The sequence below is a fragment of the Pseudochaenichthys georgianus genome, unplaced genomic scaffold, assembly GCF_902827115.2.
Source record: "Pseudochaenichthys georgianus unplaced genomic scaffold, fPseGeo1.2 scaffold_493_arrow_ctg1, whole genome shotgun sequence".
NCBI classification, from domain to species: Eukaryota; Metazoa; Chordata; class Actinopteri; order Perciformes; family Channichthyidae; genus Pseudochaenichthys; species Pseudochaenichthys georgianus.
The window spans coordinates 94,872-114,859 of record NW_027263055.1 but is presented as its reverse complement, the minus strand read 5'-3'; the positions used below and the strand labels follow the sequence as shown (position 1 = coordinate 114,859).

The 19,988-nt window shown below is 42.6% G+C and overlaps 1 pseudogene; it reads right to left on the bottom strand.

Annotated features, from left to right (window-relative positions):
• Window positions 1-19,988, bottom strand: part of LOC117442883 (zinc finger protein 729-like) — a 179,399-nt pseudogene that overhangs the window by 67,789 nt on the left and 91,622 nt on the right.

Sequence of the window (19,988 nt, the reverse complement as noted above, 5' to 3'; positions counted from 1 at the left end):
GATCTGCTATTTTAAAGTAAGGTCAACACATATCTACCCTAAAGATAGTCTATATTAAGAAGGAGAAAAGTCTTAACAGATATATCGTTTTTTGTAAATGTATGACACGTGTGAGGGTGATGACGCCAGAGCATCGTCCTATGTGCCGGGCTTAGCCCCGGACATTCCCAGCCCAATTGAACCCCTGGGTGTTTGTGAGGGAGCTCCTATATGGCATCACCCCGCTGAAGCTCACCAAAGTTTAATATATTTCATAGTTCAAAGTTTTGTTAATTTGTCAAATACTGGTTTCTACTGGTTTCTGAGGAGTTCTACTGGAATGAAAGAGCACAGAAGCAGCAAAGCAGCATGCTGCATTAACCCTGACCTTCACAGAGAGGGTGAAGTTCATGTGGAGAGGAGGCTAGTCTGTCTGCACTCTGTTTAGCTAATCAATATAGTACATGTGAGGTAAAGTGTGTCCCCAATGTAACCGGTTAGAACTGGAAGTTGCGATGAGGTTTTAAAATGTATGGAAAGGGTCTTAAAGGTCTTCAAAGGTATTAAATCAGACTTCAGGATTCCTGCATAGACCCTGATATTGCACTATTCATATAAATAAGGTAAACTGAGACGCCAGCAACACCCATAAAATGGCTCCTACAAAGAGTGTGGGAAAACCTTTTCTTAAAGTCTTCACCTTAAAGTCCATGAGCGAGTTTCACTGTTCATTATCTGCTTCATGTATCTGGGGGTCCTCACCTCCTCTAGGGGGGTCCTCACCTCCTCTATGGGGGTCCTCACCTCCTCTAGGGGGTCCTCACCTCCAGTACAGAGTACAGTACTGGACAGTACTGTACTGTACAGTACAGTACTGTAACTCTCACCTCAATGACAGAGAATCAGCAGAAAGGAAACAGAAATATATTGAGATGACTTAATAACCATCATGTAATCAAGGGGCGTCTGAAAGACACATTTACTCATTGATTATATATATGTAGATATACCAGTTTTAGTTTCACATGATGTGTAACTCTTCTCTCATCTTATTAAAAGTACATCTTATTATATACATTTTATATGCATTCCTTTGTTAGTATATACGTGCTTTGTTCGTAGTTCTATGGCTGGAGGTGGAGTCCAAGGAGATGAGTTTCAGTCTGGAAGGTGTGTGAGCTTTCTGCTGTCCTGATGTCAATGGGAGCTCGTTCCACCATCTTGGAGCCAGGACAGCAAACCCACGTGTTTCTGCTGATGGGAACTTGGCCCCCCTCGCAGTGCGGGTGCAGCCAAACGGTTCATTGTCAGGCTTTAACTGTTGCTGTTACCTGAAAGGTATAAACCACATTCAAAGAGAGAGGAGGTCGTTTCCTTCCATCAGAAACTTTTAACCAGTTTCTAAGTATCGTTTGTTTCATTTCCAGCTCGTCCCGTCTTTGTTTACAACACAGACTGCTAGCTCTGAAGCTAACCAGGGTTGCTAGCTGTGGGTCCCTGGCTGGAGTGAGATTTTGATATTTAATTACACATATGCGCACTAAATGACTGCTATCGTATCAGTAGCGGGACCTTAGCATATATATAGGATATACAATATATACAAATACACAATATTGGACACAGACTATAAAGGGCTCTCAGTTTCATTCACTAATGAAAGTCAAATACAAGTTTGTCTCAGAGACCAAGGTCCTGTACACTTCGCATCCATCGACTGCACGACTTCAGGTCTGCGATGTGGACAGTACACCTCAAATACATCACTACACAACCTGGGTATTTGAAGATAAGGGGATGTTTATAATATGCTGCAAAAACAAAAATGCTGCAAAAACACAACAACTATGCAGGGTGACGAGTCTGTTTCAACAAGTCCTCCAACTCATACGACCAATTATGCCGATTGTTCAGGCGCTTAATACGTGCTGCTCCCGTTGAATGCAAACGTCACAGATGGACGTTTATTCACAAATAACCCTCTCTGGAAAATCCTAGATTGTAGGATAGTTTGGCATTAAAACGCTTTTTGATTAGATTCCTAGCGAGAAGTGTAGATTGTACTTTTAGAATCCACGTCCAGTCGATGTGTAGGATCTATAGTTCTATAGATATTAGGAAGATGATCTGAGGTACGCGGCAGCCTCCATGTGAAGTCACGGGTGAAAACAGTATTTCCTGTCTCGACATTTTCATAATAAAACCAATGATCAAATGAGCATTTAATATTCATTACTAAAGGTACAGCCGAATCATCACACGCACAAAACCTGTTACCGCCGCAGATGAACCAGAAAAGGGAGCGTTTGAAAAAAGGGGTGGGTCAATCAATCAATCAATGTTTATTTATATAGCCCAATATCACAAATGTTACATTTGTCTCAGTGGTCTTCACAGTGTGTACAGAATATCAGTATGACAATACGACACCCTCTGTCCTCAGACCCTCTGTCCTCAGACCCTCTGTCTTCAGACCCTCTGTCTTCAGACCCTCTGTCCTCAGACGCTCTGTCCTTAGACCCTCACATCGTTGTTTAGAGTATAGGTGAGGTCCTGATAATTTATTCCGGTAAATTACTCTGACCTCACTAATTGACCTGACCGAAGTTACTGAGTCTATGTAAGTTTACTGCTTGGCTCAGATCCACCAAACGTCAGCAAGATCTCACCTCTAGTAACTCCCCGAAGAACCAGGTTCAATTAACTGCTGTTTCAATTCAGACAACTCTTTTTAATCTGTTTAAGCGATCCCGAAGGACTTTGGTATCAGTAAATGGGGTGTGTTCCGACCTAAACATGTGTGTGGCAGAGTGCAGTCTTACCTTTGAAGCAGGAGAGGAGAGCACAGATTTTCCCTTTTATTGTCCCAATCCAAAAGGTGAGATCAGTTTATTTGAAGAAAAAGTAGGTCCAAACCAATACAGAGTCTTTACCTTTTAACACATTATAATCATACAAAACATATCAAAATGGGGTTATATATTTTTTATCTAAAACCTTAATTCATATTCATTCAAAAGCCCAAATCATGTATTCTGGTCGTTCTAGCAACGTCTTCCAGCAACCTAATCATGTATTCTGGTTCGTTCTAATAACGTCTTCCAGCAGAAAACCCAAATCATGTATTCTGGTCGTTCTAGCAACATTTTCCAGCAACCTAATCATGTATTCTGGATCGTTCTAATAACATCTTCCAGCAGAAAACCCTAATCATGTATTCTGGATCGTTCTAATAACATCTTCCAGCAGAAAACCCAAATCATGTAGTCTGGTCGTTCTAGCAACGTCTTCCAGCAACCTAATCATGTATTCTGGATCGTTCTAATAACATCTTCCAGCAGAAAACCCAAATCATGTATTCTGGTTTGTTCTAATAACATCTTCCAGCAGAAAACCCAAATCATGTATTCTGGTCGTTCTAGCAACGTCTTCCAGCAACCTAATCATGTATTCTGGATTGTTCTAATAACATCTTCCAGCAGAAAACCCAAATCATGTATTCTGGTCGTTCTAGCAACGTCTTCCAGCAGACCACTTACCGAGAGCCGTCTAACCCAGCTCTGAGGGTCAGAGCTTACCGGGAGAGAGTATACCAGGGGTTTCCCCCTCTCTTTCATACAAAACATTCCACTCAGCAAACAAAGAAATTCACTCAGCATTCAAAGAAATTCACTCAGCATTTCATCCAAGAAATTCACTCAGCATTTCATCCAAGAAATTCACTCAGCATTTCAACCAAGACATTCACTCAACTTTCAATGAAGAAAATCAAAAGATATTTACCAAGTTTGAGAGAACCTTACCGAGAGCTATTAACCCAGCTCTGAAGGACAAAGCTTACCAGGAGAGAGTATACCAGGGGTTTCCCCCTCTCTCCCCGACGAAATCCAAAAAAGCCCGTCTTTTTATGCTCAAAAAACCGGATAGAAAACCCACAAACACCTCCTCTATACCCAACCAACATATTCTATTGGCTCTGGCACAAGACACACCTTCCCAAGTTTGTGTAAAATAAAACATGACTAGACATATTCTATGACTATGACATAACCACCTTTTTGAGGCCTCAATGTGTTTCTGCTTAAGTCTGGAGCCCCCCTCCCTTCTGTGAGAGGAGAGGGAAGAAACTGCCTACTCTCTTATCAGAGATTAGGGCATAAATCATAGGCCTTACACTCAACTTAACAAACCACTTTGTTTTGTTTATGCTGTAAATATAGAAAAACCTAAAATATGAGGCATTTTCATTGTGGGTTATACAAGAATATAATTGATTATATTTAATTATAACTAACTTTCGTTTTAAGTATTCAACATACTATGAAGCTGTCAACACCCTCTTTTTAAAACGCAAAGTTATCAAACAGCACCAACTAAAATTGTAAGCATACATACATATTCAAAAACCATCAAGAAGAATTCTCATTATGGGTTCATACAAGAATATGATTGATCATATATGATTTATAATTAACTGTCGTTTTAAGTATTTACTTCATACTATGAAGTTCTCAACATCGTACAAGGAAAAACTTCAGAAGAAAACCCAGTTTAAAGGGAAAATGGGAGAAACCTCAGGGAGAGCAACAAAGGAGGGATCCCTCTCCCAGGACGGACAGACGTGCAATAGATGCCGTGTGTAAATTAACTGTTAGCTTATCGCGACAGGCCTCTGCACACAATGAGACAGTGGAGACAAACATGTGCTTGGCTTTCATTAGTGAATGAAACTGAGAGCCCTTTATAGTCTGTGTCCAATATTGTGTATTTGTATATATTGTATATCCTATATATATGCTAAGGTCCCGCTGCTGACACCATAGCAGTCATTTAGTGCGCATATGTGTAATTAAATATCAAAATCTCACTCCAGCCAGGGACCCACAGCTAGCAACCCTGGTTAGCTTCAGAGCTAGCAGTCTGTGTTGTAAACAAAGACGGGACGAGCTGGAAATGAAACAAACGATACTTAGAAACTGGTTAAAAGTTTCTGATGGAAGGAAACGACCTCTTCTCTCTTTGAATGTGGTTTATACCTTTCAGGTAACAGCAACAGTTAAAGCCTGACAATGAACCGTTTGGCTTAGCTACATATCAGAGCTACATATCGTTCTTGTTCTACTCTTTGTTTGTCTGGATTATATCTCTCATTTGCATTCACAGTAATATATGTATAAATGCTACTAAATGAATGCAACATATATGATGCTCTACATAGAAACTACTCCGTGTATGTCACAGTTCACACTTCACCCTTTCTAAACACTGAATGAAATAGGTTTTTGATGCTTATACATTCAAATAAACGACCTGTTTAAACTTTTAATGAGGTTTATACATTTCAGATAACTGCAACAGTTAACGGGACAAAAATAAACAGTTTTTCATGGTTGGAAAGTAAATAAAGTTCATTTACTCAAATACAGATTGCAGGTAGTTGTATTAGCTGAAGTATCTTCATTTGATGTCACTTTATACTACTCCTTCATTACATACCAGATATAAAGATGTACTTTTAATAAGATGAGAGAAGAGTTACACATCATGTGAAACTAAAACTGGTATATCTACATATATATAATCAATGAGTGAATGTGTCTTTCAGACGCCCCTTGATCACATGATGGTTATTAAGTCACCTCAATATATTTCTGCTGGTTCTCTGTCATTGAGGTGAGAGTTATCACGATGCGGGGAAAAACGGGACCAGTTCAAACAGCCCTGGTGTTCGCCAAGACTAAGGGATTCCCCCACCGGCCTGCCAGGACACACACACACACACACACACACACACACACACACACACACACACACACACACACACACACACACACACACACACACACACACACACACACACACACACACAGAGTAATCCTGACAGCAAAGACATGATGACTTCAAAGTTTAATATCCGTCCTCAGAGAGTCGAGAATGGGGAGAGATGGCAGCAGCACACAGCACAGAATAATTACTGAAACTAAACAAAGTGTTTTATTTATTTATTAAAATGATAACTACAAACTGAAAAAACAGGAGAAGCCGGCTTCCCTTGGCCTCCGGGAGAAAACGCCACTGACTAACATAGAACTACAGGAGAGGAATAAGGCCTCTCTAAAACATGCATCCAGCAGGTGTTCCTGAGCATCAGCAGCACGCTGACCTCATGGTGAATCAACACAGAGAGATATTCTCACACGGACCATTCACAACGAGGTGTGTGTATCTAGAGCAGGGGGTCCACACTTTCTCACTGAGGGCCACATACAGAACAACATACGAAGGTCTGGGCCGCTCACGAGAGGTGTATCGCCTCATAAGCTCTGTTATAAGTCAGCAAAATCAATCAAATGTAGGTGAAAATAGGGAGGCGTGTGGCGCAGTGGATAGAGCGTTGGTGTTCAGATCAGGGGAGCACAGGTTCAAACCCCACTGCAGTCAGCATGTCGTTGTGTCCCTGAGACACCAACCCAGTCTCACAAAAACACGTGTAATAACTACGTTGGTCCACAACGTAGGACGTAGTATTTCTACAAAAACGCCTCTGAAATTGTAGGACGTTTTTTTTCACCATTCATTGCAATGGCTGGCGTCTATGTCACGTGATCTTCACATTTCTCCCTGCAGGAAAAAAAAACATGGCCAACATTCGTTTTATTCTAGGTGGAAAAGGCCTATTTAAAGTTTCTTTGGCCATTAAAATGCGTTTTGATGTCATTTGATGCGAGAAATATGAGTTGTTATTCCAGATTGTGTGTGCAGTGGATGCACATGATCTTTAGTTTGCTAGTTATTACGAAGATTACTTCAGGAAATTGTGTCCATTCAACATTTTCATTGTTACCAAGGTGGTTGCTAGGGACGCTGCTATCGATATTATTTCTGTTATGTTGTGTAACAGTTTAATGGTGTTATCTTTATTGCTACCCCCTTCCCCGTCAATGTATAGTGTTGGTCCACAGCGCAAACATATTAGTTTAACAAAATCTGCATCTAAAATGGTGGCATAGATACGTTATTTTCCCCTCGATGCCGTGTGTATACGGATTGCCCACAGTATTGAGTATGTTGAGTGTGTTCATGCACCAGCCTGCAAAAGATAAACAAGCGGTTTGACCGAGAGCCATTTCAGTTCAGAATACATTTTTATTTATTTTAATTTCCACACTGCTGTCAGGCAGTTTTGGCAGAGCTCATATTATACGTCAGTTGTATATTATTGTTATTGCCTAAATAATCCAGTATCAGTCAGGCTGTTTTCCCTTTGTGTAATAACAGGAATACAGAGTCAAATGTGATATATTGACGATGCTTTAAATAGCGTTGCAGGTAAATGTGATTTAAACTAATTGTTCCTTGCGTCAATTGTAAGAAGAGCTGTAATTCCCCGCCATTAGGTAGCAGCACCGATTAGATTCACCTTAACTACCTTAATTAACAAAGTGAAGTTTAGCATCTTACCAGCAGTGCAGAAACAAACATCAATTAGTAGATATAAATAAGATATTATATATACGGTAAGCAGTAAATATATTCAGCAGGGAAGCATACAGCTGGAAGAATGATACGATTACAGAGTACGCTTTAAATCGGATTGGTCAGTCACTGGGGGTGAGGCGGGGTCTGCTGTTTCTTCACTGGGGGTGAGGCGGGGTCTGCTGTTTCTTCACTGGGGGTGAGGCGGGGTCTGCTGTTTCTTCACTGGGGGTGAGGCGGGGTCTGCTGTGTCTTCACTGGGGGTGAGGCGGGGTCTGCTGTTCCCTCTCCAGGGAGATAACCTGTCGTGGCACTCTGAACACTGGCTGAAGGGTTCCCTCCAGCCAGCTTCTGGCCTCCAGAGTCCAGAATGCAAACCTTTGGCCATGCCTTTGAAGCAATAAGAACAAGACGTCATCTAAAGTATTGGCAGTAGCTGCAGTGGAAATGAAATACCGGTCGGCAATTTAATCCACATCTGTGACTGGTATACCCTTAAACATAAGAACATAGAATTGTAGTATTATTATTTCGTGATCATATTATTTAAATGTGTAAATTATGAATACCAAACATCTGGATCAAGTAACTGGTCACCACAAACAAATCATACTTGTTTTGATTTATTGCTCAAATGGAACTGATCATAACATCCAGGCTGCTTTTAATGCAGACGCTCCATTTCACAAGAGACTGTTTGCTCACTTTACCTTCATGGAGAACTGCACGGACATATAATTCATCACCTTGAATTGTAAAGTATTGTCCACATACAAGGCTCCTCCTCCTCCACCCTGGCTTTGTCTATGTGTGTATCTGAGTTCATATCCTCCAGCTCAAAGTCTGTGCCTTCGTCCTCCGTGATCCAAGTTCCAGATATGGCAATGATGCTAAATGTTTGTTGAAACTGATTTGAATATTCCTTGATGAGGTTAAAGTCTGCAGACATGCTTCTGCTGTTGAAGTGAATAGCAGAGAGCTTGCCCTCTGGTGGTATGCTCTGGTTGTACTGTCGATCAGTGTAATAACAGCAGTTGTTGATGGTAGAAGAGAAGAAATTGTTGTCCGGGTCTATTTCATAATCCAGATCTTTTGTTTTATCGTCAGTGTATTCAAATGTTTTTAGCAACAGTTGGTCTTGCTCCTTGATCATCTGAGAGATATTAATATGTTCCGCTATTGAAGATGATTGCCTCCATGGCAACCATGAGTCATGGTTGTGTGTAAGTGCTTGTTACCTCACGTGTGGTCCAGAACATGAAGATTATTGGTATTCATCCAGATCCTCCATGTTTCTGATGACCAGTACTTTGGCCTCCTCAGGTGTTCCGTTTAGCTTTAGAAATATTTTGCAGCTTGTTGTCCAGGTGTTCTGAACTGTCTTCTGTTTTTCATGAAGCGAGCGTTCTGGCTATGTCGCCGTTGTACTTGGTCAGATGCTCGTTGATGTAGACATCTTATTTTATGTTGTGTGAGCTTATCTCTCTGTACTAGTGTTAATTTCGTTGACTAAAACTATGACGAAATATGTTCGTCAACGACCTTTTTTTCCATGACGAAAACGAGACGATGACGAGACGGCACCGACGGCAGTAAACAATAACTGTAACGAAATCATCATGCAATATCGTTGACGAAAAGTGACGAGACGAAAATGTAGTTTACTAAATAAAAACTATGACAAAATCTCTCTTTACTTTCGTTGACGAAAAATGAGGAGACGAAATATTATCAAAGATAACGTTAAATCTCTGATAGTCAGTTTTTCTCCCAGCAGTTCCACTTCCGGTTCTGCGGCAGAGCAGCAGCTGTTTCTGTGCTGCGCGCGGCCATACATTTGAATTACACCGGGCAGCGGCACAATATGAACTGTCAGGAAGACTCGGGTCTGACTCATGGTCTAACTAACCTTATTTAACAGAAAATAAAATGGCAACAGCAGGGCTTAGGAGCAGTGGTCGCGTTAACCGAATATCCCCCGTCAGCGCGAGTGAGTGATACATTGTGCACTCGACGGGTAATAATGGATTATGACGGAAATGTTACAATCCTGTCCGTCAAAATGACTGACAACGAAGAAGTCTAAAGCCACCACTGCTTGGGAGAAAGAAACGATGTGATATTTGGGCCCATTTTCCTCCGCCTCATTGTAGCCAATGAGGCGGAGGAAAAAAGCGAATGCATTGTTTTATCAGAAGGGAAGCAATGTGGCCATAACACAGCTGGTACAAACACCACAAACCTGAGCAGATACTCTATGCAAAGCTGCTTAATCATTCAACCTGTGTTTTTCATCAAATAAGGACAAGATAATCTTATTTATTTATATACTAAAATGACAAATTATTGGTTTTGGCTAGACTAGTTTGACTGAAATGTTCTATATAATCTGATGACTAAAAAAGACTCAACAGTTTTCATTGACAAAAAGTAGACTAAAATAATTAGTTTTCTTTGACTAAAATAAGACTAAAATGCTCAGACTTTTAGTCGACTAAAACTTGACTAAATAAAAACAGGATGAAGGTGACTAAATATGACTAAAACTAAAAAGGAAATTTAACACAGGACTAAGACTAAAACTAAATTAAAAAATAGCTGACGAAATTAACACTACTCTGTACAGCACTTTGGTCTGAAGGTTTTAAAGTGCTATATAAATAAAGTTGGATTGGATTGGATATTCGAGGTGGTTTTAAATAACATTTCCGTATTTATTTATTTCTCCAAGTTATGTTTGTGTTTGAAAATGAATTCTTCATATTTGATAAATGAGAGGTAACATTTTATTGATGGTATTATTTCCACATATTTCTCTCCATTCTTCCTTCTGCCAACGGTGTCGCAGTTTCTCGTCCCTCCCGTTGTTGTGCTTAGTGCGTACGCATGGGTCAGAGTTTGCGTGGAGGACCGCACGTTTTCCCGTCAAGTTAGTATTTTATAAATCGCAAACATTGCGTATAAACTGGCGTACGCCATTATTTGAGCGTATATCCCTTTATAAATGAGGCCCCTGATCTGCTTCATCACAGTGAAGTATTCCTGGGCTGCGGTCGGATAGTTTAAAAAAACAGCTCCTAACGTCTATCTCTTGACCTCTGAGTGAAACGTTAAGGGATAGTGGACAGGAGAATTCAAAAGGACTTAGGAGAAGAGACTGCGGTACTTTAGAGAATCGACTGCACTTTCACTATCCCACGTGTTTCTGATGCGCCAGCGGACGTCCTGAATGTGCGTCTGCTGCTGTGGGGAAACCATGGAAACTACAGTTTTCTATACAGCGGACTACAAACATGGATGTTTAATAAGAACGAGGGACTACTGTGAACTCATCTCGAGACTCAAAACAAAGCACTTTGGCAACTTACCACATACGTCTTAAAATGCTTAATAAGCACCGTAACTTTCATGATATAATTTCTCCGTCATAATCATTTGTTTCCGTGAACGGCCGACTGCTGTGTGACGTCAAATGCTGCGGCTGCAAGGCATTGTGGGGCAGCATTTTCTCCTCTCCTTTTGGTGAGGGAGGTCCAGTGGTTCCTAAGCTAAAGGAGGTTATAAAGGAAGTTTCAAACCTCCTTTCCTATCATGTAGAGAATCAGCACTTATCATGGCTGCCACTGAGGGACTTCCGAGTCATTTCACTCCATGAGGAAGGTTCCTAAGCTAAATGGACTATTCTTCAGCCCTGGTACTTCCCCTACCTCCCTACTCTGATCTGTGACCTGGAAGAGGAACAGGAGACAGCTTCCTGCAGGGCGGGAAACTTATACGAAACTTATACTTTGTCACACGGATAAATGCAATCAGATGCAGAAAAGACACATTTCACCTCCCTTGATGAACAAGTTCAAACTCTAATATCATAAACATAATGTCTTATTTGAATCATACCTGTAGAGGAGGCATCTAGAGGTTGCGTAAGTGATGTGTAAATCCTGTAAGTGCTTTGTTCGTAGTTCTATGGCTGGAGGTGGAGTCCAGAGAGATGAGTTTCAGTCTGGAAGGTGTGTGAGCTTTCTGCTGTCCTGATGTCAATGGGAGCTCATTCCACCATCTTGGAGCCAGGATAGCAAACCCACGTGTTTCTGCTGATGGGAACTTGGGCCCCCTCGCAGTGCGGGTGCAGCCAAACGGTTCATTGTCAGGCTTTAACTGTTGCTGTTACCTGAAAGGTATAAACCACATTCAAAGAGAGAAGAGGTCGTTTCCTTCCATCAGAAACATTTAACCAGTTTCTAAATATCGTTTGTTTCATTTCCAGCTCGTCCTGTCTTTGTTTACAACACAGACTGCTAGCTCTGAAGCTAACCAGGGTTGCTAGCTGTGGGTCCCTGGCTGGAGTGAGATTTTGATATTTAATTACACACAAGCGCACTAAATGACTGCTATGGTGTCAGCAGCGGGACCTTAGCATATATATAGGATATACAAATACACAATATTGGACACAGACTATAAAGGGCTCTCAGTTTCATTCACTAATGAAAGCCAAGCACATGTTTGTCTCCACTGTTTCATTGTGTGCAGAGGCCTGTCGCGATAAGCTAACAGTTGACTTATCGCTCCAATACACACCTCAAGGCTTTATATTGCAGTCTATCAGTTTGTAAGTGATGTTTTGCTGCTGCTCCAAACGCTATTCTAATGGATTCATGCCCTGCTGCATTCCTCATTCCACCATGGCACCACTTTCTCCCTACCCTTGGTTGTTGCTATGGGTATACTGTTCTCTGCTGCATTTGGTATATGTTGCGTTATGTGGCTTGTGCTTCCCTCTGATGTTAGCAGGTGTACCGACTCCTCACACCATATCCTACATTTCCCCCAATCAGCTTTAGCAAAGCACCACCTGGTTATCACACCTCCTTCCTGCATCTATACATTATTATTCACTTTAGGAAGCACTGGATAATGGTCACTTCCTCCAGTGAGTTATTCAAAACAAACCATTCGCATGTATGAACCAAACAGTTTGTTACGTCCGACTAGGGAAGAGGAGAGCAACATACACCAGATTGGAATTGGTAATAATTATAAATGACTTTATTATACCAGGGTGAAACAAAATGGCAGGCAGGCAGCCTGAAACAACCAAACAAAGGGAGGACTCTAAAAAGGGAGCCTGTTTACATACAAAGAAATAGATACACTAAATAGTAGCTAAAAACCTCACTGTCAAAGTGGTACTAACTAAAGAAAAGGAGGCTGTAAAAAAACTCCACTAAACTAAACAACTACCGTCAATTGAGAGACTCAGATACTCTAATCACAGTCACATCTAATCACATCACACTACAAAACACAGACCACACCATTTAACCACAGACCGAAGAGCAAGTAGCGAGAGGCATCTGTCCCAGGCTGTGTAGTCGTCTCCAGCAGGTGTGCGCCGGCTGTACTCTGCGATTGGAGGGCGTCGAACCCGGCGTGCTCCAATCACAATCTTCAGGGGGGCGGACCAGGAGATGGCAGCCAATCACGACAGGGCAATCGCACAGCTCATTTACATGCAACACACATTAACACGGTTAAGAGGACCAGGAAGGCAGCAGCCGTATCAGTTTGACACTAATGTCAGATCCAGGCATGAGACGTTCCCCTGTGAACATCTACTCTTGTGCCATGTCCATCATTAAGGCATGCTAGTGTTCTTTCCTCCAGCATTTCTTCCACTATGTTTCCGTTACTGTCTGTATGGTTGCTGCCCCATAGACGGTTGAGTGCATTGAAATCACCACACCAAACTTCCTTCCTATGTTTATGTTCTGCTACTTCTTTAAATATATCAGTGGTTAGATTTGGACATGGGTTGTATAAATTGATTATCCTAATGTTATCTTGTTTTCTCGGGTTGCAGATGTCCACTATAATACAGTCTATACCATCAGGAGATTGCACCTCCCTGTATGCCACACCATCTTTGAGAAATTACTGCAGGACCTCAGGTCTGCAAAGTGGACAGGTAGGCGAGAAAGGCTTTTTTGAGTCTCAGAGACCATGGTCCTTCACACTTCACGTACATTGACTGCACAACTTCAGGTCTGCGATGTGGACAGTACACCTCAAATACATACCTACACAACCTGGGTATTTGAAGATAAGGGAATGACATGTTTATAATATGCTGCAAAACACAACAAATATGCAGGGTGACAAGTCTGTTTCTAAGGCCATTTTATTTGTGGTAGTCTGATCATTTCAACAAGAGAATAGAGTCAAACTGAAAACATCGTAAATATGTTCCAGATACATGAAGCAGATAATGAACAGTGAAACTCGCTCATGGACTTTAAGGTGAAGACTTTAAGAAAAGGTTTTCCCACACTCTTTGTAGGAGCCATTTTATGGGTGTTGTTGGTGTCTCAGTTTACCTTATTTAAATGAATAGTGCAATATTATTTTTTAACACTTCGTCGCGGGGTTTAGCTGCACCGGGTGTATAAAAGGGGTCATAGGTCACAGGAGAGGAAGAGGACACAGGAGGGAGAGCATACCAATTCTACCAGATGGCCAGCCAGCCCCAGCAGATGCTCATACTACAACTATTGACACCGTGTACTTAAACCTTGGTATGTAAAGCAATAAAACATCATTCTAAAACTGCAGCAAAAGACCGGAACTTCATATGTTTGTGTCTGCATCAGGATCACTCTAAACCCTCCTGTGAAGTAATGGCAAAAAGATATAGGACACTGGAACATTTAAACTGCCATTACATTAAGTAGAATCGTACTCTATGAGTGAAACTGGACAATAAGAAACATATCACATTGGATTAAGGATCGTTTTCACCGGACAAACAATTGGATTACTTCACAACCGACACCTCATCCCGGATCAGCTGGACAACACGCGACAATCAGCTGGAGATTGTCACCACCTGCGCTCATCAAGAGGCGAAAGGAGAGGCCGAGAGCCAAGGCTGGGAAAGCGGCCGGGTATGAGCAGCATTAAAACTGGATCGTATATTGGAATCATAAGCTGCATCGGACAATGGCTTGGATTTAATGCTGCAATAATGTCAGCTGTTTGAAACAGCTGTCGGCAGAGGGACAGCCAGAAAACGAAACTTAAAGGAACAGTGAACATTATGCATGTCAATTCTGACGTTACGTCAACAGATGGCGCTGTTGGGATGGGATCTGTAATGGAAAAAATGATTACCCAACACAAGGCCCATAGAGAGGCGAAGTCCCTCCCCTTCCGGTGGAGCTCCATGGGAACTTATTTCGAAAAAAATATGTATTGAAGTCAATGGAGAGACAAAGATTATCTTTCGATCCGGTTTGAATTGTGCCACGAATTACACATATGATGTTTGTCAATTTAAAAGATAATTTTGCAAGTAAAAAAAAAAAATGTGTCGTAAAACTGATAACACATTTGTTTGTGTGAAACACTGAATGAAATATATCTCTGGTCTCGCAGAACAACACACGTCACCAAGATGGCCGTCACTACTGTCTTGTCAACAAAAAGGATTGACTACCCTCACTATCACCACAATGAAACACGTCCAGAAGAATGTCATGCAAAGCTGCCTGCCTTCCTTTGATTCTCTCTGAACTGCCTGGTCTTTTAATGTTTAATGTCAACCATTTCTGCAGATAGCGTGAAGTAGAAAAGATCGTCGATCGCCGATGCTAGCGTTAGCATTTCTCCCCCGGGCTTAAATTGTGTATTATAGAATGATCACACCGGTGACAGTACTCTTCAAAGGGTTCACAAAATGTGACTACTACTCTTACTGTTTAACATGTTGGGTTACTTGATGTTACTTCATGTTAAGGCTAATAAAAATGACACGGCTGTAATGCTAACTAACGTGCTAGCTACTAGCTAGGAAGCTAACTTGATCCAGCCACTCCTGGTCCTTTCATCCGACGGGAAGCGAAAGAACGAGCAAGACCCATTGCTGGTATGATAACAACCTGGTACTAAGTACATAGGCATCTTGTTAAAGTTATCTTATCTTAGCCAGTGCCATATAGATAGATTCTATTCATATGGCGCTGATCTAAGCTATCTCTTAGTGGAGGAAAACAATTGTGACATCACTTACGCAACTCTGGGATTAGTAATCTTTGTAGTTGCGTATTTTTCATAGTCTTATATTTCAACAGTTTTACGACGAACTGTGACTTTTTTGACATGGAAATTATTTTTTAAGATTGACAAACATCATATGTGTAATTCATGGCACTATACAAACGGGATCGAAAGATACGTTTTCTCTATCCATTGACTTCAATACATTATTTTTCCAAAATAAGGTCCCATGGAGCGGAAGTAGATGGGGGGGGGTGACTTCGCCACTCTATAGATGGGAATTGTTTATTGTAAACTGTGAAAAAACCAAAATATGCTTAATTGCTGCTACTACACTCTTAAAACCACTATGGGGTTTCTCCTGTGTGAACACGAAGATGTGATTTGAGAGCACCTGATTGAGTGAACGTTTTCCCACACTCTTCACACCAGTACGGTTTTTCTCCAGTATGAATACGGTGATGTTTTTGTAGACCACCTGATGTAGTGAAAGTTGTCCCACACTCTTCACACCTGTACGGTTTTTCTCCAGTGTGAATACGGTGATGTCTTTTGAGAGCACTTGATGTAGTGAACGTTTTCCCACACTCTTCACACCAGTACGGTTTTTCTCAAGTGTGAATACGGTGATGTGATTCTAGAGCACTTGATGTACTGAAAGTTGTCCCACACTCTTCACAGCTGTAAGGTTTTTCTCCAGTATGAATACGGTGATGTTTTTGTAGACCACCTGATGTAGTGAAAGTTGTCCCACACTCTTCACACCTGTACGGTTTTTCTCCAGTGTGAATACGGTGATGTCTTTTGAGAGCACCTGATGTAGTGAACGTTTTCCCACACTCTTCACACCAGTACGGTTTTTCTCCAGTGTGAATACGGTGATGTGATTCTAGAGCACTTGATGTACTGAAAGTTGTCCCACACTCTTCACAGCTGTAAGGTTTTTCTCCTGTGTGAATAAGTTGATGTGATTTGAGAGCACTTGATTGGGTGAAAGTTTTCCCACACTCTTCACACCAGTACGGTTTTTCTCCAGTATGAATATAGTGATGTCTTTTGAGATGACTTGATGAAGTGAACGTTTTCCCACACTCTTCACAGCTGTAAGGTTTTTCTCCTGTATGAATACGTTTATGTCTTTTGAGAGCACTTGATGTAGTGAAAGTTGTCTCACACTCTTCACAGCTGTAAGGTTTTTCTCCTGTGTGAATACGCAGGTGGCTCTTTAAATGTCGAGATGTTGTAAAGGATTTGTCACATTGCTGACAGCTCTGACGTCTCTCTCTTCCTTTCGGTTTCTAGAACAGACAGACAGAGAAAGAGATAAAGTCAATCTAAAAAGCATAAATACACAAGTTAACACAATAAAAACTCACTTAAAGTGGACCTATCATGCTATATTTGAACAATATATTGTAGGGCCATATCTATATAAAGTATATAAATATAGTTTTTTTTTCAAAATACCAAAAAGATCCTGCATTTTAGACACGCCTCATTTCGCTCCATTTGCTCTTTCCAGCGCTGTTTTTGCAGGGGGCTGATTCTGTGAGCTGCAGCTTACCACGCCCCCCTGCAGCTGACCACGCCCCCTTCAGGAGAGGGGAGCATGCTCTGAGATCAGCTGCTGGGCCGCAGCTGGGAGAAGAGGGGGAGAAAAAGAGATCTCCGTCCACCGTGTTTTATTCTTATAGAAGTAAGAAGAGAAGTAACGGGGTAGAAACCCTCCTTTTCACGCAGCGGTCCAGACATAGACATCAAACGGCGACACAAATTCAGTGTGCAGTTCTTTTGGCATTAGGGCAGGGATATCTAGATACTTCCCAAGGTTTAACATAATAGAATAGAATAGAATATAATTCCTTTATTGTCATCGCACCAGGTACAACGAAATTTAAAAAAGCAATCCTCGCAGTGCATTTCCACATAAAACGAATAAATATATTATCTATATAAATATATACACATTAAACATGCTCACACATCCATACATGCCCGCACATTATTTAAATAGTTTACAATATTAAAAAAAACACAGGGATGATATTTTGCATCTCTGATGTCGATCATTAGTTAATACAACTATTAAAAAGTAGTGCAGCTGCAAGTTGTAACCGTTCAGTTCAGCGTTTGACAATGTTCAGTTCTCGTATGGCTCTGGGGTAAAAACTGTTTTTCAGTCGGTTTGTTCTTGATTGAATTGACCTGTAGCGTCTACCGGAGGGCAGAAAAGCAAACAGGAAGTGTCCAGGGTGTGAAGAGTCTGCAATTATTTTGCCTGCTCTGTTGAGGCAACGTTGGCTGAAGAGTTCCTCCAGAGAAGGCAGTGAGCAGCCGATGACCTTCTGGGCTGTGTTGATGACCCTCTGAAGGGCTTTCCTGTCCTTTTCTGAGCAGCTGGCACACCACGTGGTTAGGCAATATGCCAGCACACTCTCTATGGAGCAGCGGTAGAAAGACACCAGAAGCTTCTCCTCCAGGTTGTTTGTCCTGAGGATCCTCAGGAAGTGGAGTCGCTGCTGGGCCTTTTTCACAGATGTTGTGGTGTTGATAGACCAGGATAGATCTTCAGCGATGTGTGTGCCGAGGAACCTGAAGGCAGGAACCCTTTCCACACAGTTGCCGTTGATGTACAGTGGATCTGGTGTTGTGCTGTTTTTCCTGAAGTCTATAATGAGTTATTTTGTTTTGATGGAGTTCAGAACAAGGTTATTATCTGAACACCACACTGCCAGTCTCTGGATTTCATCCCTGTAGGCTGACTCATCTCCTCTTGTGATCAGTCCAACCACGGTTGTGTCGTCCGCGAACTTGACGATGGTGTTGGTGGGGTGAGTGGGGGCACAGTCATAGGTGTACAGGGAGTAGACATATTCCACACATTCCGTCTGCGAGAAAGGACGCTGGCGCTGATTGTTCGCCGCTTTTCCGCCTCTGCTACCCTCTTCCACACCAGCTATCATTTTGTTAGTTACCTCGGACTTTTTGTAAGTTACTTTGGACTTTTTGTAAGTTACTTTGGACTTCTGCCTCTGCTGCTGTCTGTAACTGGCTGCCCTCACCCATCAAAGTGCCGGGTGGCTATTTGCTATCTGCTACATCACCTACCTCCTGTCTGTCCTCACCGCACACAACATCCTTGGACTCTCTCTGCCTCCTGCCTTCGTATCTGGGGTGCATCTGTTCCGTCCCGCTGTTCACGTCCTCCTCCCATGTCGTGGATTTTCCTCGTCTCCACGGGAATCATCTACCTCTGTGCAGCTAGCCTGCTAGCCGCGGTCGCCGCTAACCCACTGCGTCCAGCCTTTCCGCCTGTCATCATGCTGAAATACACCGTCTCACAGCTTCTGTCACTTAATAAATCCTCCATCCCGTTATCCACCTCAGTCATCAGACATCTTGGACTCCTCCGTCGACCCCGCTACATCCACCGAAGCACTCGTCGCAGTTTCGTTTACTCTCAGCACGGACAACAATCCATACCATCCATCTGCTCTACCCAACACACTGTCGCACACCTGAGGCGTCATCAGAGCGCACCTCCTACTGTTCCTCTTACACTGCACGGAATACCCGGACCGGATTCCACTCCCCTCCGCCTCCCAACACAACCTGCTCCTCCACATTCCCAGCTCCACAGAATACCCGGAGCGGATTTCACTCCCCTCCGCCTCCCAATACGCATAACAAACCAGTTTTCCCTACCACCATGCCCCCCACCTCTGCTCCACCACCACCCCCCTTCTCCTCCCCACCCTCGTGTTGCTAACCTGGATAAACTCATACCTCTCCACCCTGCCACCACCCCTCCAATCCCCCACCTGACCAACTTCGCCCTCCTCAACATCCGGTCACTTACCAACAAAACCCACATCCTTCACGAACAAATTCTGGACAAATCGATTGACTTCCTTCTGCTCACTGAAACCTGGCAACAACCCAACGACTTCTTCTCCCTCAACCAAACATCACCTCCTGGTTTTAATTACATCACGAAACCCCGCCCCTCACGCCGTGGTGGTGGGCTGGCTGTCATCCACAACCAGAACATCCGGATTACAGAACTCACCCTCCCCTCAGTACCATCCTTTGAATTCCTCGCCTTCAAAGCCCCTCCCTCACTGACAGTCATCCTCATCTACCGGCCCCCCAAACCGGACCCCTCCTTCCTCTCTGATCTCACTGAACTCCTCATCATTGCTTCATCCCTCTCCCCACGTCTGTTACTCCTTGGTGACTTCAACATCCACATGGACTCCCCCACCTGCAAACATGCCTCTGAACTTTCCTCCCTTCTGGACAACTTCTCACTTACCCAACATGTCACCTTCCCCACCCATGATAAAGGACACATCCTTGACCTTGTCTGCTCCACCAACCTCCCATTACTCGACCTCCACCCCTGCCCCTTTCCCCTCTCTGACCACAAACTTATACAGTTCGCCATCACCTCCCCTGTCCGCTACCCCCCCCCCTTC